Consider the following 18940-nt stretch of genomic DNA (forward strand, 5'->3'; position numbering starts at 1 on the left):
TAATATTTTTAATTGCAATTTTAATTTAAACTTATTTACTCAAATTAATGAAATTTATAATTGAAAACCATTTAAATAGTAACTTACCTTCCTTTTTGGTCCATACTCGGGCGCCATTTTATTTTTAAATTCTGCAAGTGGGCCGAATTTTGAATAGTTGAATATAGATATTTGTTTTTCATGTTTGGAAAGCTGAAAATGAATAATAATAAATTACAAGAATTTATTAGATTTAGGGTGAAATATTCGATAACAAATGTTTAAAATAACACGGGTTTCAATAAAAAGTAAGATATTTTTTTTATTTAATACACGAGCTACAGGCTCAACAGATGCAAACAAATAATAAATACATCGGTATAAACAAAAAAATAAATAATGTTCAATTCGTGATTAATTTCTTACAAATAAATTATACAAATGAAGTTAATGAAATCAGCTCAGTTAACGGTCTAGTAAATGAGTCAATTAACTTTATTAACAGTAATGATGATCAAAAGATGTTTTTGTCACAAACGATGATATTAAAGGAATAATACATGGTATCTCAAATCGTGCAATGTTGTGCCAAAGCAACAATTTGGAATCAGGCAAGAACATAAGTACGACACATCAAGTTCCTAGAATTTGCAAACATGTTAAAAACCAAATGAATGCAAAAGAATCAACGGGTCTTGTCTGGATGTTGAAAAGGCTTTTGATAGCATATGGCATGATGGTCTACTTCATAAACTAAAATTTTTCGGGTGTCCTTTTTATATAATAAAAGTAATACAAAGCTTCCTTAGAAACAGACAATTTCAAGTTAATTTAAAAATATAAACATCGGGGGTACCTCAAGGGTCAGTATTAGGTTCATTATTATACATTACTTATGTTACTGATTTTCCAGATGATACCGCCATTTACAGTTCAAGTAAAATTGAGTATGAAATTGAAAATGACTTGCAACATGCTCTAAATAAAATTCATGATTATTTCATAACATGGAAAGTAAGTCAAAATGCTGAAAAAACACAGGCAATATTTTTCACCAGGAAAAGAAAAGCCTGTGCTTTACCACTTAATCAGCTAAAGATAAATAACTGTGATATCCCGTGGGTTGATACTGTCAAATATCTTGGTGTATATTTAGACAAGAAATTAACTTTGAGATATTGGCTTTAAACTACTTTTATCTTTTAAAAAGTATTGTTGTCAACATTCAGTAAAATTTTGAGAAAAATCGAACTGACAATTTTTTACAAAAAATAAAAACCTAAAAAATATTAACAAAAGATAGTAAAAATTGATTTTGGACTCAAATATCGTTTCAAAACCTTAAGATATTGGCTTTTAACTGCTTTTATCTTTAAAAAAAATATCATTGTCAACATTCATTAAAATTTTGAGAAAAATCTTATTGACAATACTTAAACTTGGAAAAATTTACTTTCAACTCAAATAACTTTTCAAAAATTTAAAATATTGTCTTCAAATTTATTTTTTGTTTAGCAGAAAATGTTGATATCGATACTCAGTTTTTTTTTAACTCCAACAGTCCGTTGTTTCTTAAAAAAATAAAATCTACAAAAAAAAACAGTACGAACATTTGGTAAAAATTGATGTTCGGTTCTTGATATCACTCCAACTAATTTCATTCATCCAATTTATAAAAATTTAAGAAATGCTACTAAAATTGGTAAACATTTGTTTTCGACTAAAAATCTATTTAAAGAAACTCGATATTTAAACTAAACTGTTTCTTTATATGAAAAATATTGTTGGTAATTTTAAAATATTTATGAATAATTTTACTGACAACTTCTTCTACTCTGAGATTCATGTGGTATCACAATGGGCCATTAAACTGGCCTAAGTGTGTCCGTTTCCATCTTGGACAGCCACTATAAGCTAACCTAACTGACAACTTTTTTAACTTAACGCAAAAACCTACAAATTTTTAAGCAAGACAAATCGACGGGATGGGAAGTTATCAGTGCGGGTCGCATTCGAGCCTCTTTTTATTTCTAAAATTAGTAATAATAGTTAAGAAATTGTTTTCGTTAGAAATTCGCCATAGGATATTTATTATTGTTATTTAACTCTTAAATGAAGTTATTCTATACATTTAGTCCTTATCCGGGTGCCACTTAAGGTGTTTGTGTAAGTTTTTAACTGCTTCTTAAGCAAACAAATACAAGACATTGACAGTTAGAATTTCAAAAGTAATGTGCATCTAAGTTTCCTTTCAAAATCCCTTTTAATTATCTCTAGACTCTTTGTGTGCCTTTTATTTTAGGAGTGTGAAATATAAAACAACAAAAATTAAACTCATGAGCAGAAAAACAATACCTATACTAAAAACTGTCAACGAAGAAAATGAGCTTCTATCTTTTTTTTCTCCGAACGTTTATCACTAATTTATTTTTCCAACGAAAGGAATTCCAGATAACCACATCATCTATTTGCCTTTTTTCAAGTTCTAGGTCATTTTTTGTTTGTTTTAACATAAATGTTCATAAGTCAAGAGAAAACAATTTAAATTCCACTTAAATGAAACATACACACTGTTGGCATTAGCAAAACGATATGGATATGTTATAATATTGTATAAGAGTGTCACAATCAAGAGGATATTTTCGAAAATTGTACTTCAAATGCCCAACCAAATTTATTACTACAATTCATCTTAAACAGCTTCAATACAAAGTTAAATCTACACTCGCACACACATATGTATGTACACTCAGCGACAAAAAAACTTCTCGTTTTAATCTATTTTTGTATGTGAGCTTTTAAAAGTAACATTTTAATGTTCATCCAATTTTTATTATTTGTCATATATTTTGACAGCTTGTCAAGCGACTGCATTTCAAATGTGAAGAAGACGTTTGTACACACAAATTTGTACATTTCTAAGCTAACTTCATTAAAGTGTGTCCTCACCAAAGAAAAATGTCAGACAAAATTTATTAAAACAACGTTTCTGAAAAGTTTCCCATTTGTTTAAAAACATTTCCCAAACTTTGCAGAATTGTTTCTGATATATTTTGTTGGTGTGGACGCTTTGAGAAACATTTCTGGTATAAAATGTAAATATTTCAGATATGTTTCGCAAACAGACCAACAAAAAATCAAGAAACATTTCGAAATATTTCATAAATGTTTCTACAACGATTTTTAAATGTTTCTTAAATGTTTATAATTTTTGTTTTCAAAAATGTTTCTTTGACCTGAAAGTACTTTAAGACTATTGGATTTGGTATTTAAGAAAACTGGATCCAACAATTTTGTATGAAAATTAATTTTTCTTTGTCGCTGGGTGTATGAATCATATAAGAAGTAACCTTTGGCGCATATTCTGGTTTCTTGCTTAGCATTTATATTCCTCTGAAACCAAAAATAAAGATAGATACGTTTATATATAAGTTCCACACATCGACTACTTCCACTTTATACCAATATATCTACACATGTTTAGATACATACCCGTATATGAACTTGTTTTTGAACTTGACCATTTTTGGTTTAAGGATAACAAGTTCGTGCAGTTTTTGGATTCCTTTTAAGTTTGACCCCCTACGAGGACGACTGACAAATAAAACCAGAAACCATCACCAACACCGACCATTGACCATCGACCGACGACCACCACCACGATGACTTAGCTTTAACAAACTTAGCTTGCTCTGGCTATAGATGATAAATCGTTGAGTAATCTATTTTTGTGTTTATTGATATGTTAACTACAGTGGGAAAAAATAAACAGAAATTGGAATCAACATTCAAGATAGAATAAACAATACTACAAAAACTCACGAAACGTTCAATTTATAGTATCATCTTGTTTAAAATTCTAAACTTTTGGAGGTTTTTAACAGATCGAGAAAGAAAGCTAAATTCAAGATAATGCTTACATTAGACTGTTTTGAAATTACCCATTTCAACATTTTATTGACGATCATTTTACAAATTTCTTTTAAAAACACAAATTACTCCGCCTAACTTCCTTTTTTATTTTTAACTGTCAATTGAGAAAGCTATACAATTACTAGACGTCAAAATGAGTTCACTGACTTGACAATTTAATTATTTACTTTATCGTTATAAATGTGACGCAAACTCTTAAATCGTATTTAAATTTAATCTACCGCATACGTGGCAAATTTCATCAGAATAACAGTTTTGTTTATAAAAGTAACTATCCATAGTATCCAAAACTTGCCACTAAGATAAATAAGTAGACAATTTTATTTCAAATGGTAAGCTAATAATGACTTGAAATGTCTTTAATATTAAAAATAATTATTTCCTCAGCGAAATGTTTAACTCAAATTGTAAAATTGTGCCAAAATCTGCCCGCGCTAGTTGAAAAACTCTTTACAAGGATCTCAAAAAAAAAATTCAAGTATTTAAAGATCTAGAACGAATACGTAAATTTGGAGACTATGGTTATTATGTGGCTCCAAAGTCACTATAGAACCTGAACCTAGTGGATTCCAACTGTGAACCATTCCTGTGTGAAGGATGGTGGGGCATGTAGGTAGGCAACCCTCAGTTTCATGCCAAACCGAACGGCTCATTTGAGAAAGCACTTTTTATGACAAGAATTACACTTGGAGAATATGTCAATTCCTCGCGAAATATCAGTACCCTTGAAAAAACTTTTAGGTGGCGCAGAAAGGGATTGACCCCTGAATCACGATGAGTACTCCATTTATATTTAAAGTAATGGAGTTGAAACAAGAACAAAACTTTCTTTTCCGTTCCAATGAGAATACTAGTCATCTCGTCTGCACTGAGTAAACTCTGAAAAACGAAAACCCTCTTCCGGGTTTTCAATAAAATTGTGAATCTACAAACTGCAGATGTGTGAGCGATTATATCTGGGCGGTATAAAGCTGAGTGGCAGTGTTGTTAATACTTGTACTCGTTGTCTCTAGTTCTTGTTACGAACTCCTCCTTTTTATTCATCTACTGCAATGATTCGATCATGTTTAATTATGATCATGTTTGATTATGTTTAATCTTCTATAGGTCTGGTCTATTTTTAGTGGCAGTAAATCGATGGCAGAAATTAGCTAAGTATTACAATACTCTAACCAAGATGAATTATTTCTTAAAAGGACCACAGTTAGTTTCTTAGGCAGAATGTTCCCGTCCATGTTTAGCGTTTTTGAAATGTAGTGTTCCTGCATTTTACGTATGAAGATAGGAGGAAGACCCGTCTCTCCAGAATGTCATTTGGAGTACTATTTGAAATCGAGAGAGAAGATTTATTGTAACTCTTACTCTATCCTGTAGAAAGTCCTTAATGTCATCAATAAAGAGAGCAATCAGAAGTGGGCTGAGGTTGCAAGCTTGACTTACGCCAATCTCGTATGGAACCGCTTCATAGTTGTGGCGTGCGAGCGCGGAAATTATATTTCTATGGTAGAAATGGAGATCTCAAGGCAACCTAGCCTGAGATCCAGTTAGCGCTGTAGTGCGCCGTTTGTATATTTCTATACAATTTTTATAAAATACATCCAATTTTCATCTTAGTGATAAAGTGTAAGTATATGAGCTTTTCTATTGATTGTGTGGAATTTTGAACGAAAGACGGCATGTGACTTACAAGAAGATTTCATTAGATCGTGGACTTTTAAAGATTGTAGTTTGTACTTCAATGTTTTAAAATCTAAGTAACATATGTGTCCTTATTAAGATTTTCGAAGTTCCATCTTCAAAATGTTCGTCGCTGTATATTAAAAATATTGTTGTTAATAGAACGCACATGGCTACTTGAAATATTCTGCGCTATACTTTCAAAATAGGCTTAACGTTTACTTTAAAGTAGGATTTTTAAAGATTTGTTTAAAGTCAGGCATTCCCAGTTAAGAAAGAGGTTATAAGGGTACTTCCTTAGCAGTCTGAAACAATCATATTATTTTTTTTTTCGAATCTACCCAATCCCTGTCAAACTATTTTTCACGACGACGGGTAGCAGCCCTTCTTCTGTTTATCGTGCAAGAAGCTATCAAAACTTAGACCTTGAAAGATCAAAATATAAAGGCCAAAGGTCTCAAGATAGATAATTTTCTATAAATTATAAATTTCCAGGACACTTTTCAATATTATTTCCTTTCTCATTTTAAAAAATGGCAACTATTAAACATTCACGATAGTCCCCAATTTTACTCAAAAAAACATCCAAACTGTACAGTGTTAAAAAATGAATTTATTGCATGAAGCACAGAGTTCCATTTTTTATTTTCGAAACGGAAATACGTTCATTTTCGGAAATTCGTTTGCCATTTCTTCGAAGTGAATGCATTTTTTATGTTCTTCCGGTTGATGACCCACTGTGCTTTACAAACAATACTTTTTTTCTTTCAACCATCTGCTGCCATACAAAGGTATGGATACTTTATGGAGAACGTAGTATTCTTATATGTGGCTTCCCTCTAGAACACAAGTCGAGTACGGGTATATCCTCGGTATATGATGGATTTTTATTTTCGGATTGTTGGCAATTTGGTTTTTACCCAATTTTCTTGTCAGTTTGTTGCTGTATGGATTTTGTTTTATAGTTTTTAAGAAATTCTCTCTTGCATTCTTGGGTTGGTTGGGTTAAGGTTTTATTTTATTTAAGAACATTTCATTTTTGTCGGTATGTTCAACTCTATCAACTCCTTCTTATTGTCCTTTTGTCCAAAACAATCATTTAAGTCAGTTCACAATTATAATTGCATCGCTTTTTCATCGCCATCGCCAATCGGACATTGTTGACCATTGCAACTGCTGTTCCTGATATTATATAGTTTTGCAGGTGCGTATTTGAACTTTTTATATCAAGGCGGGGAGGAAGGTATATGTACAGTGAATAATTAGTTTTAAATTTGATTTATGGTTTGAAAAATGGTTATAATGTCGTTTTGCACTGCAATATGCTTTATGAAAAACGCACTACTAAATTGGCCTTTCGTTGAAAAAAAATTGTGTAAGTATTGAAAACACTTCAAATGTTATGAAAATTAAAATTTTCAGTCAAAAAAATGTACAATTTATATACAAAAATTCGCTAAATACCTAGATGCAAAACTTAATAAAAAAAAAATAAGGAAAATGACGAATTTTCAACTAAGCATTCTAAGAACTGAACAAAGGCACAGAACTACAACGATTTAAGACCAATATCATTATATCCATTAAAAAGAGACCCATAGAGCTGAAGCACAAACAAATTGGAATTTTGAAATTCTAAAGATGCAAAAATTTAAGCTATTTTGTGCTAATTTAGAGCTCTAATCCCTTCCCCCTCAATTTGATCTTAAGCTAAAAAACGACATCTTAACGTTAAAAACCTTTAAAAACTAGTGATGGGGGATTTAGGACTATTTTTGGGACGTCAAAAAGTAAATATGGGCGTTTGAAGAGTGATGTTGGTTTCACCATATTGTGGAAAAACATATTTATAGATCCACGATTTGACCAGAAAAATTAATTTCAAAACCTCAAAAATTGAAATACGTTATAATTTTTTAATATTCTTAAAAAACTATTTAAGGTTGATTGTTGCGTTCCAAATATGGAGAATTCCTAAATTTATGGTTTGAACTCGAAATTTGAACCTCAAAATAATATTTTAGTAGAAAACTTCTAAACCCAAACGATATGAGAAACAAACAAGTATTTTTCCAATGTATAACAGAGATACTCGGTTAAAATCAAAAAAGTCCAAGTGCGAATTTAATGTTCGAAAAATACGAGATATAGCTTTTGCGTAGTAGGTTCATAGGTATGGACATAAAAGAGTCGAGGATTTCTGGTGAAAAATGAATCAGAAACCAGTCCATGAATAAAGAAAATGTCTGAAGTTTGCCTAAGTTCAACGAGAGCAGTTTTAGGCGGTGAAAATAGGGATGAAGAATAAGGGGATTGTTCCAAGGTAAACCACGAAGAGTAAAGCGAAGAAAATGAAGTTGGATGCTCTCGATTCTGGAAATATGAATACTTTGGAAAAGGGATCAAACTGGAGACTCGTATTCGAGGAGTGGGTGAACAAAAGTTATATATAAGGACCGTGTTACTTATGGGTCAAACAGTAGAGACGGGGAATCTTTAAGCGCCTACGTGAAACAGTAATTGATTGTTGCTTGGCAATATTAATTTCCAAGTAGTTTTAAAGACACGAAGCTGAAAAACAATCAAGATCATAATGAATAAGGGAAACTTCATGTATTGATGAAATGGATAGAAGAATTCTTTATGACCCTATCAAGATCGTTGATTGTTAGAATGAACAAAAAAGGGCCTAAGGGCCGCCTTGGGGAACACCAGAAGTAGCTGAAAAAAGGGTGTGAGATGACAGATCTGAAACGAATGCTGTACTCTCGAGGTTTTCAAGGTTAGAGGAAATCAATTCCATAAAAGAGGGTTCAAAGCCACGAATGAATAGTATTAAATTTTGTCAAATGCCTTACTGAAATCGTTGAAATAACATCGACTTCGTTACTTTTTCTAGGGTAGAGAGAGTGAAAGATAAAAATTCACAAGTTAAAAATTCAGTTGCTGCCTAGGGGACATAAGTGATTTGCATCGGAAGCTCAACATTTCGTACAAAATACTTCAAAAATTTTAGGTATATGAGTAGGAGTGGCCCTTTGTGTATATTATAATTGTTAGTAGGCCTAATTTTTCCTTAGGGCTGAACTACCGATTAAACTTTTTGAAAAAATGTAGGAATGAAATAAGCCGGAATTAGAACACTACATTTCTGCATCGTTATACAGTTTAAAAATTTGATTGTCTTTTTTCTAGATTTACAGACCTTTTAAAAAAGTATTTTCATTACAGAGTAATCACAACTCTCAGTGTTTTATTAAAATAAAAGTGTAAAATAGTAATCAAAGAATGGTATCGGAATGTTTACAAATCTTAAGTTAATTTTGTAAAGAGTAAGAAATTTGATACCAAGTTACGAACAAATTAAGAGTCCTATTTTTTAAAATGAGAACAATTCTTATAGTTAAAGAAATAAATTCAGGTTATCAGCAGAATTTTTAAAACCGAATTTAACAATCTCTAACATTTTTAAAGACAGATATTTTAAATTATGAAGAATTGTGAAGAATCAAACTTAAAAATAAAAAAGTTTGATGCTGTCACCATTCTGTTTGTTTAATTAGTTTAAAGCCTAAAGAAACTTGAATGCTCCACTAAGCGAACTAAGGCAGACGACCTTGCAAAAGGTTTGCGAACAAAAACCTGTTTGGTTTAACATCGTCTGTTACCAAAAAGTTATTTAAATGATCAAATTTTCAGAACACTTAAAGATTACTTCAGAAAACTTCGAGTTTTAAACGTAATTCGTAACAACGAGAAACAAGATGTACCATATGTGTGTATGTATTGAATTTGTTGGTTACCCTTCTACTGGTTTCCAGAGCTTGGGAGAGTTTGTCTATAAAAACTTTCGAAAAAATGTTTAAGCATTATTCCCACAAAAATAAGATAATTTAATCGGAACTGTGTTCGAGGAAGTATACAATTGACTATCGAGTCACTGGATTAAACATATTTAGTCAATAAGATAACGTTTTTGAGTTATGCACTTCTAAAGGTTTGGTTTATGAGCAAATAATCATTGATTTTGATGAAAAATGTAATAAGACTTTTAAGACTTGTTTCTCTACAACTATAAAAAACATTTTAAAATATTTTTTCTTACAGAAACTGAAACACAAATTCAACTGAAAATTAAAAATGTATACTTTAAGATGCCAATGCCTTGAAATTGTTTGTTTTGTGTAATGAGACTTTAAATTGAAGTTATGAAGAGTTTTTTACCAAAATGGAGTTGAAAATAACAGAAAAATCTATAAAACAACCAAGTTTATAACCTCAGAACAATAAATGACAGAACGGTTAATAACGAAACTTCGGATTTAACGAACAAATTCTTCAGACATGTCAAGTTCATTACAACCGATTTTAATCTATTTACATTTTACATCATGATATCCATCTAAAAATGTTTTCCTTGCGAGAGTAATTACAACTACCACCCTTTAACATCCGCACCTGTTAAAATTCGTATCCTTGGAACTATATAAAAATGTGGGCTGTCAACATGAAAAGTGGGAGATGAAAAGGAGCGTCAGGACCTCAAAAAAAAAAAAAAAACCAACAAGGAAACGAACAAAATAAAAATGAAAAGGACTTTTGTTTTTCAGAAAGAGAGGAAAAGAGAAACAATTTTAGCAGACCATCCGGAAGAAAGCAATTTGAAATATTATTTAATTAAAGGGTACTTATTCGTTTGTTATTATTCCCAGTATTATTGATGATGGTAATGCACAATGTGCAAAGTATAAGCAGGATGGGCTAAATAAGTAGTTACAAACATAAATAAGCGTCAGAAGAAAAAAACACAACATAACGAAACGAACATTCAAAAGAATTATTGTGTATTTCATCGCACAACATCCTGCCCTTTTCTAGTAATTTTTGTTGAAAGAAATGAAGTTGAGTGTGAGAGAAAGTTGCTCAAATGAAATTTACTTTGTCATTTTAATTGTGCCTTTAGAACTTGCATATACTTTGTGCAGCTTAGGTATCTATGTATTGTATATCTACAGGACACTCTGTGAACATACAATTTAAAAAAATAAAAGCTTTGTCTGCTCCTGCAGTCATTTGTACAAATTAAAAGGATAGCTTTTTAACGTTTTGCTGTCTTTGACAATTTTTTGTTCTTTTTTAAGGACAGTGTGATAGGTTTTCTTTTGAAAATAATGTAGTTAAATACTTTTTGATTCCAAATTAACTTAGCAAAAATGTTCGTTTCATAAAAGAGAATAAAAATTGCAACATTTTCATTTTCTTCTTTTTTGAATTTGTTGCGTTTGTATTTTTTAAAGACTAAAGAATGGGGACTTTCCGATGTCGACACGATCAATTATTATTATTATCTGGAATGGAACCTCAGTATTGTTTGCATAAAACTGCATCGACTATAGAGGAATCAATCTCCTTAACATCGCTTATAAAATCTTCTTTATCTGCCGTATTGTGTGAACATCTAAAGCCCATCGTCAATAACCTGACAGGTCCTTATCAGTGTGGCCTTAGGACAGGAAAGTTCACAATCTATAAAATATTCACATTACTGTAGATGCTAGAAAAAACCTAAGAGTATTAATTCAACACAAACATCTACTCATCGATTTCAAGGCTGCATATGAGAGTGACTATAGGAACGTACTGTATATGCAAAGTCTTCTTTTGGCATCCCTGACATTCCCGCCCGTTACTTTACGGAACCTTTCGATGTCAAAAAAACTTAAGGCAAGGTGATGCACTGTCATGCGATTTCTTTAACATCGTCCTTAAAAGAAAAAGGTAGAGCTCCCACGTCAACGCTAAAGGCACTATCTTTCTAAAGCCTGTCCTATCACTGTCATATTTTGATGACATTGATATACTCAGAAGAACTCAGCGTTATGTCAATAGGGATTTTGTGAGTATTGAGGCATCAGAGGCAGCAAAAATGAGTTTAGCGGTTAATGTGGGCAAATTACATGCTGTCATCAAGAAAGTACTTACAACACAAACGTCTCGGTCAAAATATTACCATCGACAGACATAATTTCTATTTCGGTGCAGAAGCATGGACTATGACAAAAGCGGAGTCGTTTCGAGAGAAAAGTTCTTCGCTTGATCACCTCCGATGCATAGAAGGTTTAATTTAGGAGAAGATGGAACGCTGAGCTGTACGGGCTGTACAGAGAAGTAGACTTAACCAGAAGAATAAAAGTCCAACGTCTGATATGGCTGGGTCACGTAGAACGTAAGGAAACCAATGAGATGGCTCCGTTTAGAGAGAAAAGTTCTTCGCTTCATAAAAACCCCCCCCCCCCCTGCATAGAAGGTGAGTTAAGAAGTAGATGGAACGCTGAGCTGTACGGGCTGTACAGAGAAGAAGACTTAGCCAGAAGGTTAAAAGTCCAACGTCTGATATGGCTGGGTCACGTAGAACGTAAGTAAACCAATGAGATGGCTGCTTCACGTAAACCGCTTGGAAACTAATTTTTCCGGTCTGGAAAGTCTTCAAACACACGCCTAAACGACAGTGCAGTAGATTAAGACCGCATATCAGGTGGCACGCGGGAGTGGAAACAGACTTCACGCAACTAGGCCGAGAAATTAAGAAGTCTGTTGGGTGAGGCTCTATTTCACTCAGGACTGTAGTGCTCCCTTAAGTAAGTAACTAAGTAAGTAAGAGCTTATAAAGTTTAAAATTAAACGAACAAATAATTATGTTTAAAACAAAATTATACAAAAAAATTAAAAAAAACGTTCTTGATTATATCGTCAAATGAAAAACAATACATTTGACATCAGAGCCAATTTTTAACCAATGTACATGTTCGATAAGTAGAACCCGTGACGTGACTGTTAGGTTCAATCAATGCTTGTGTATCCTAACGTTTTGCTTTCACGGGTACTGCCCATTGCTAAAAATTGACAAATCCTGAAGAAAATTTTGCATTTGGATTTGGCATCGCCACGTAGAAGCCTAGTTATCTACGTACTATTGCACCCCTTTATTTAAGCTTTTTAAAGGTTTCTTTTGTACGCTTAATATACCATGGAGACAGTGTCAAAGAAAGAGCATGGTTAAGCATTCCACATTCGTGTAGTACGGTTATAGAACGAATATTCTTTCATTCACATTGCGGCCGAAGTTGTGCTCAGGGAAAAAATGAATGCATTCTTGTTGTGAAGTTGAATATTTCACTACATCATCGTTAAAAAAGGGTAACAGCAAAGATTACGAAGATGCTATTCAAGTGAGGTAAATGATTGATTGATATTGTTGTCACAAATCATTTAATAGTCCTTTGAATTCAGATTTTCAATGAATTCAAATATTTAACTCAAGCACACTAAATTTTTAAAGTGTATTCCCAAATTGAAACATGTAAATTTTATTACAAAATAAAAATAAAAACCTTCAATTTCTATCCTCTCAAGACACAACCAGGATAACGCAACCATCTACCGAACATATTATGCTATAGAATGTATATTCAGCTACTATATTCATCAACATCAACATCACACACCATACAATGAAAAGATTTCATTTTAAGGAGTCATGCTGTAGGTATTTATTTGTATGCATGGATCATTGTTTATGTGTCCTGATTATTTAAATACAAATAAAGAAAAAATAAATTGTACCGCAAGGACATATTGTTCTTTGCTTCTGGGATTAATGATGGCTATGATGATTATTATTATTGTTCTTATTCTCATTCCCATTTTAAATACATTGGTCATTAAACAAAAGGAACGAATAAAAAGAATTGAAGAAGATTCTCATAAATAATCTCTTGTTTTGCGAATGTCATGGGATGTAAATCATTATCGTCATCAGACATAAATTAAAACAACTTACTCAGATTAAATAACCTGTTCCTTTTTATATCTTAAATATTTAATCTGCTATCTTACGTATATCATTTTCGTAAATCATCAAAATCCCCTTAACGATTTACCATCAGACCACATCTTTACTCATAAATCAATAATATTTTTTTTCATTTTGAACCAATTTTAATGCCTTCTTGAAATCCCACGTCTCCAAGAGATAACAGCCTTATGACAAGGTCACCTGAAAGCTGAAACTATGATCCAAATAATGTTTTACTTTTTTTAGACAACAAAAAGAATATCGAACGGACTTTATCTTTTGCCGCAGGATGACATTGTCTGGTTTTACCTATCCTTTTATACACTAGCGTAAAAAAAACTTTATACATGAGGACAAATTTTAAGAAATAAAATGTATAGTAACATTTATTAAAAATCTGTCAATCATCAAATGATTCAGTGATTATAAAATGAAAATGGTATGCTTCTTCTTACGGTTATATAACTTAAGAAAAGATTTAAATAACTTAATAGAACAATCCCCGAAGCCAATTCATGGGTTCTTTACGTGAAACAATGTGGTTACCAAACGTTTTCCTTAATAAATCAATTGTGTTAATTTCGTGGCATGTTGCGTAACCTTCATGTTGAAACTGCACATCTTTGTTGTTCTGGCCAGCGTAGTTTTTTAAGAGGAAGACCGGACAAATGATTCCACAAAACCATAAAGCACTCCCAGGAGTCGGTGTTAGTGCATGTAACGTTGTCTCAAGTCTCAACACACACTTGAGAATTTTCATCACTCTAAAGACGGAAGTTTGGATGATTGACTTACACTTTCAGCCAAAAGTAAACTTCATCGTTAAACAAAATTCACTTATCAAAAATGAAAAAGAACCATAATTTAAAAAGTAAATTTGAACAATTTGGAAGCGTTGTTCAGGAGTCAGTCAAACTACCAAACTAAAAATAAATCACTTGACAGCTGTCAGTTAGTTAATGTTGCCAACTTAAAGTTCTGTACCTCTAACAAAACACTTGTTATTAAATATCTTTTTACAAAATATCTTGTATTCTAATAATTGGTGAAACTTGTTTACCATTTCCTTCTAGAAAGCGGAGTCTTCACAACCATTTAAAAGCCCTTCTCTCAAATCCTAAAAATCTCGAATCTAAGCAATTTTTTTTATTTTCATGCAAACAAAGTGGCAAAGCGGAGAATATTCATAACTTCGGGAAAAAATCAATTATGAATTTCGAAAACCAACTGTTGTAAGTAATTTGTAAACCCAGCACAAAAGTTTGAAAATATGAAAATGGGAAGACGGTGAGACGACGTTTGACGTTAATGATGTCACAGGTTTCAGGTTTTTTATGGGGTCCGTCTAAATTTTTTTTCTTCAACTAGTGCTTATTTCGTGAATGGTAACACTTAGCTCATGTCTGATTTGAGAGATAATTAGTTTTATCTTTCCGCCGAACGAATATGGTTCAGCATACGCTTGAACAACGCTTTGAAATATTGCCAGCGTTGGATTTAAAAAAGATGCCGATTTTGCCAAAAGAATTATCTTTTCAGATGAAGCTCATTTTGATCTTGGCGGGTATGTTAACAAAAAAAAAATTGTCGCATTTGGGACACAGAAAACCCGCACGCATATATTGAAAAGCCATTATATATTCAAAACGAGTCACTGTTTGGTGCGGATTTTGATCGAGAGGCATAATTGGGCCATTTTTCTTCCAAAATGAGCATGTTTTATAATGATAGCCGTTACAGTCAATGACGATCTTTAACGGGCCATGTTGAACAAATTTTTGTTCAATTGAAGAGGATTATATTGGCAATATTTGGTTTCAACAGAACGGCGCTATGTGCCACAGAGCCGAAGCTACACTCGATGTCTTGCACCCATTTTCAAAAAAAAAAAAAAATTATTTGGCGAACCCTTTATAAAGGGTTTTTCAATAACGGCGGGTAGATGTTGTCAATGTCAATCGTGGGGTTTGATCTGTCTAGGTCCATATGGTTCAATTTGGGCCATACAAAACTATTTATTATCATTTTATAGCGCTCCCTGTCTACGGTGACCGCCTTACTAACGTTGTTTTCAAAAAAGTACGGACCAATTACGCCACACCAAACAGTATTGCATTATCACCTGGTGAACCTCACGTGGGTTGGTGTTATCCCATATACAGCAATTTTGTTTGTTAACACAGCCAATCATCCAAAAATGCGCCTCGTCACTAAAAAATGATTTTTCGGCTAAAATTGGGGTCCTCTTCAAAACAGTTCAAAGGGAAGACCAGTCATCGAACAAACGATCTATGGTCATGAACTTTAAGCTCCTGGTTCAGTTGAAGTCTCGATGATTGTTTGATGAACCGGTCGTCTTAAAAATTGGCCACCAAACGTTGAAGAGTCGACTGTGAAGAGCCACCATGTCTACCGTAAAATGGGCGTAATGTGCGCAACATTTGCGTTAACGAACACTCATTTTTAATAAAATAAAAGTTTTATCATTTAAATAACAAACAAAAGATTTGACAGATGTCACTAAAACAAAATGGCCGCCACTGGGCGCCAAAATCTAATTCCGCCAATTTAAAAACCCTTTTTTATGTATGTTTCTACCTGAAGTTCAATTAATCTAATAATGTTTCTTAAAACATTTGAAGATTAGATTTAAAGGCTCAAATATTTGTACATCAAAAATACTGTGTTTTCTAATTTATATGAAATACAGATAATCCCAAGATATCAAGTAGCATAATATGATACGTGCAAAACGTGTTACGTTAATATGAAGTATAAAATGTTCTACCCTGCATAAATTCGGGACATTTTGAATGTGCGAAATCATTGGAGTATTGGAAGTAGTTAGGGTTATCAGATTAAAAATTAAGAGAAGGAAATATTACGAATTTTCTAAGAGGTTAAGTGCTTATGTATGATGCGCGTGTTAAAAAATACAAAAAAAGGTAAAATAAACGTCCCTGTCGCACGTAATTGCCCTGTAGTACATACTTTAAAATTGAAACATAATACAACATTTCCAAACAAAGCTGTTTTTGAAATTTTTACCAATGGTACCTCGATAAATGTGATTTTTTCTAAAAATCGAATGCCAAATATCTCGTTTTTTTTTTAAATATTTTAGATAAAACTTAGATAAAATAAAGATGTAAAATAATGGCAAACCTAAGAAACAATACAAGCTGTAGAATAGTTTTCATTAAAATTCGAGTAGATTTTAGGAAAAGTTAGTATATTTCTAATGCAAAATAATGTAAGGTTGTTCTTGTAGCATTGATGCTGTGAAAACTATTTTATAAGTGAATTAATAAATCAAAATATTAATTACAGTAGGAAAAGAATAAAAAATTCTATTCATTTAGATAAATAAATCAACACTTCTGTCGGATTTGGAATCTAAACTTGATACATTTAATATAAAATAATTCACATTTGAAAAGTAAGATCATTAATAGTGGATATAAAAATGTAAAGCAAAGTGTCGGAACAGTAGAAGAGATCTCTTTATGGTCATTATGATGGTGGCTAAGTTTGTGAAATATATGGCAACAAATTCACACTTATACCTCTCTGAGGGAAAAAATCAATCTTCTGTCCGATAAGTGCAGTGGAAGGAATGCTGAAAAACTTTGTCATGCTCAAATCCCAGACAGTATCTCTCGCAAAACAATTCTGGGTTTTTTTCCTAGGAAAAAATCCCAAATTTTTCTGGCAAAATTTCGGAATTTCATGCATTTTTTCCTTAAAAATTTTCTGGCATTTTTCCATTTACAGAAATGAAAAAAAGGCAAAACAAAAATATATGGAAAAAAAGACAGAAATAAAATTTCTGGCTTTTTTTCTTTTTCATGTTTAGGAAAAAAACGCCAGAAAACTGTATTTTGTATAAATTGTTGTAATAAAAAAACAGTTTTACTACACATTCTTTGTCTCTATCATCTATTGTAAGAATTATTGTTGAGTTGCTTTCGCGAATTCATCATTGACACTTAAAGTTGCAACTTAAAGTTGCAGATTCAAACGAAAATTACAAATGTCCATGCTGCTGGGAAATCGTAGCAGACACTTTGCAAGTTTACATTTAGTAAAAATATTTTGTTCTCTTCTATTTTTTTCAATAAATTGTTACAAATAAAAAAAATTATTCAAAACTTTAGTAATTTTTTGCGTGGCAGCCACGCCGTAACCGCGCCGGCCCGCGCCGCGTCCGCAACGCCATGGCCACACGCACCGGGCACCACCAGCGACTGCAACGCCATGGCCGCGCCGCACCCGTAACCGCCCCCCCGCGGGTGCATGTCAGGGGCTGTTTTTTCCTGTTGTGATAAAATATCTACAATATTGACCAAGTAGCGACTTTTAAAATGTAAAACATTTTCCGGCTTTTTTTCCAAATTGATATTAGGAAATTAGGACAGAATATATCAATTGGTTTTCTGGCCTAATTTCCATTTTGGTTTCTAGTTTTTTTTTTCATTTCTGTCTGGCACAATTTCCAATGTTTCTGGCTTATTTTGCACAAAAATTCTGCTTCTTTTTCCAATTTGAAGCAGAAAACATTTTCTGGCGTTTTTTCCAAAAAAAATTCTGGCGTAATTTCCGGGAGCCTATATTTCCTATACCACGGTCTTTCCGAGCGGATAGAAAACAGTATTTGTCGAGCCAGTCACCGAAAAAGGTGACTCCTTCTAACCCCCTAACTATCGTGCAATTGCACTTACTTTCTTCCTTTTCAAGGATATATAAACGCTGATGAATCATATAATCCTAAGAAATATTTCGAAAAATGAAAGCTTCTTATTGACCGACAAAAGGTTAACTGGTGGTGTATTATTTAACGTATAACAGTGGAACAAATTTGTACATCTTTTTAGAGAAAATAAGCTTTTTTGCTGGTGTTTTCTAGGGTTCCGTTTTGTCTCCCACTCTCTTCCTTATATTCATCAACTATCACTTGTCTACAAGTTCTAATACAATAAACTGTTTCCCTGAATGTGAAACTTCAACGGCAGCCTATGATAAGCTTATTAAATTTCGATCTCGACAGTATTGTCCAATTTTTAATTATTAAAAGTTTAGAATAGAATGCTTCAAAGACTCCCTTGTCTTATCCTATAAAACTTAAGGTAGTCATGAGCGGCACTTCCATCGAGGAAGCTAGTTAACTTTCAGTGCTCGTAATGGTATCACAAATTATCTATTAAACAAAAATGCTGCTAGGTGACTGTAATTTCTCTGACTGTGCAAGAAATTTGTTACTCCTCATCTTGCCGGAATTTAATAAACCTTCACTCTTCCAAAACTGAAATATGACTTGCATATTTGGACAGATGTCACTAAACAAAACTTAAGTCTTTTGGATATACAATCGAAAAAAAGGCTCTAACACAATACCCAATTGAATTAGCTAGGTACATTCCCCTGCTCAAGAAATTCAACAACTATTATGCTCACACTTTCAAGAATGTTAACGAATTGTCAAGAATAGAGATTTTT

At 32.5% G+C, this 18940-nt stretch overlaps 1 protein-coding gene across 1 annotated transcript in view; it reads right to left on the minus strand.

Annotated features, from left to right (window-relative positions):
* The window catches only part of LOC129939096 (inactive dipeptidyl peptidase 10), a 284572-nt gene that overhangs the window by 191708 nt on the left and 73924 nt on the right, over positions 1 to 18940 (minus strand). Inside the window, exon 3 of the transcript XR_008780508.1 lies at positions 88 to 192. The gene's annotated coding sequence lies outside the window, so the exon portion shown is untranslated. The remainder of the gene's footprint in view (positions 1 to 87; positions 193 to 18940) is intronic.

The sequence above is a fragment of the Eupeodes corollae genome, chromosome 1, assembly GCF_945859685.1.
Source record: "Eupeodes corollae chromosome 1, idEupCoro1.1, whole genome shotgun sequence".
Lineage (NCBI taxonomy): Eukaryota > Metazoa > Arthropoda > Insecta > Diptera > Syrphidae > Eupeodes > Eupeodes corollae.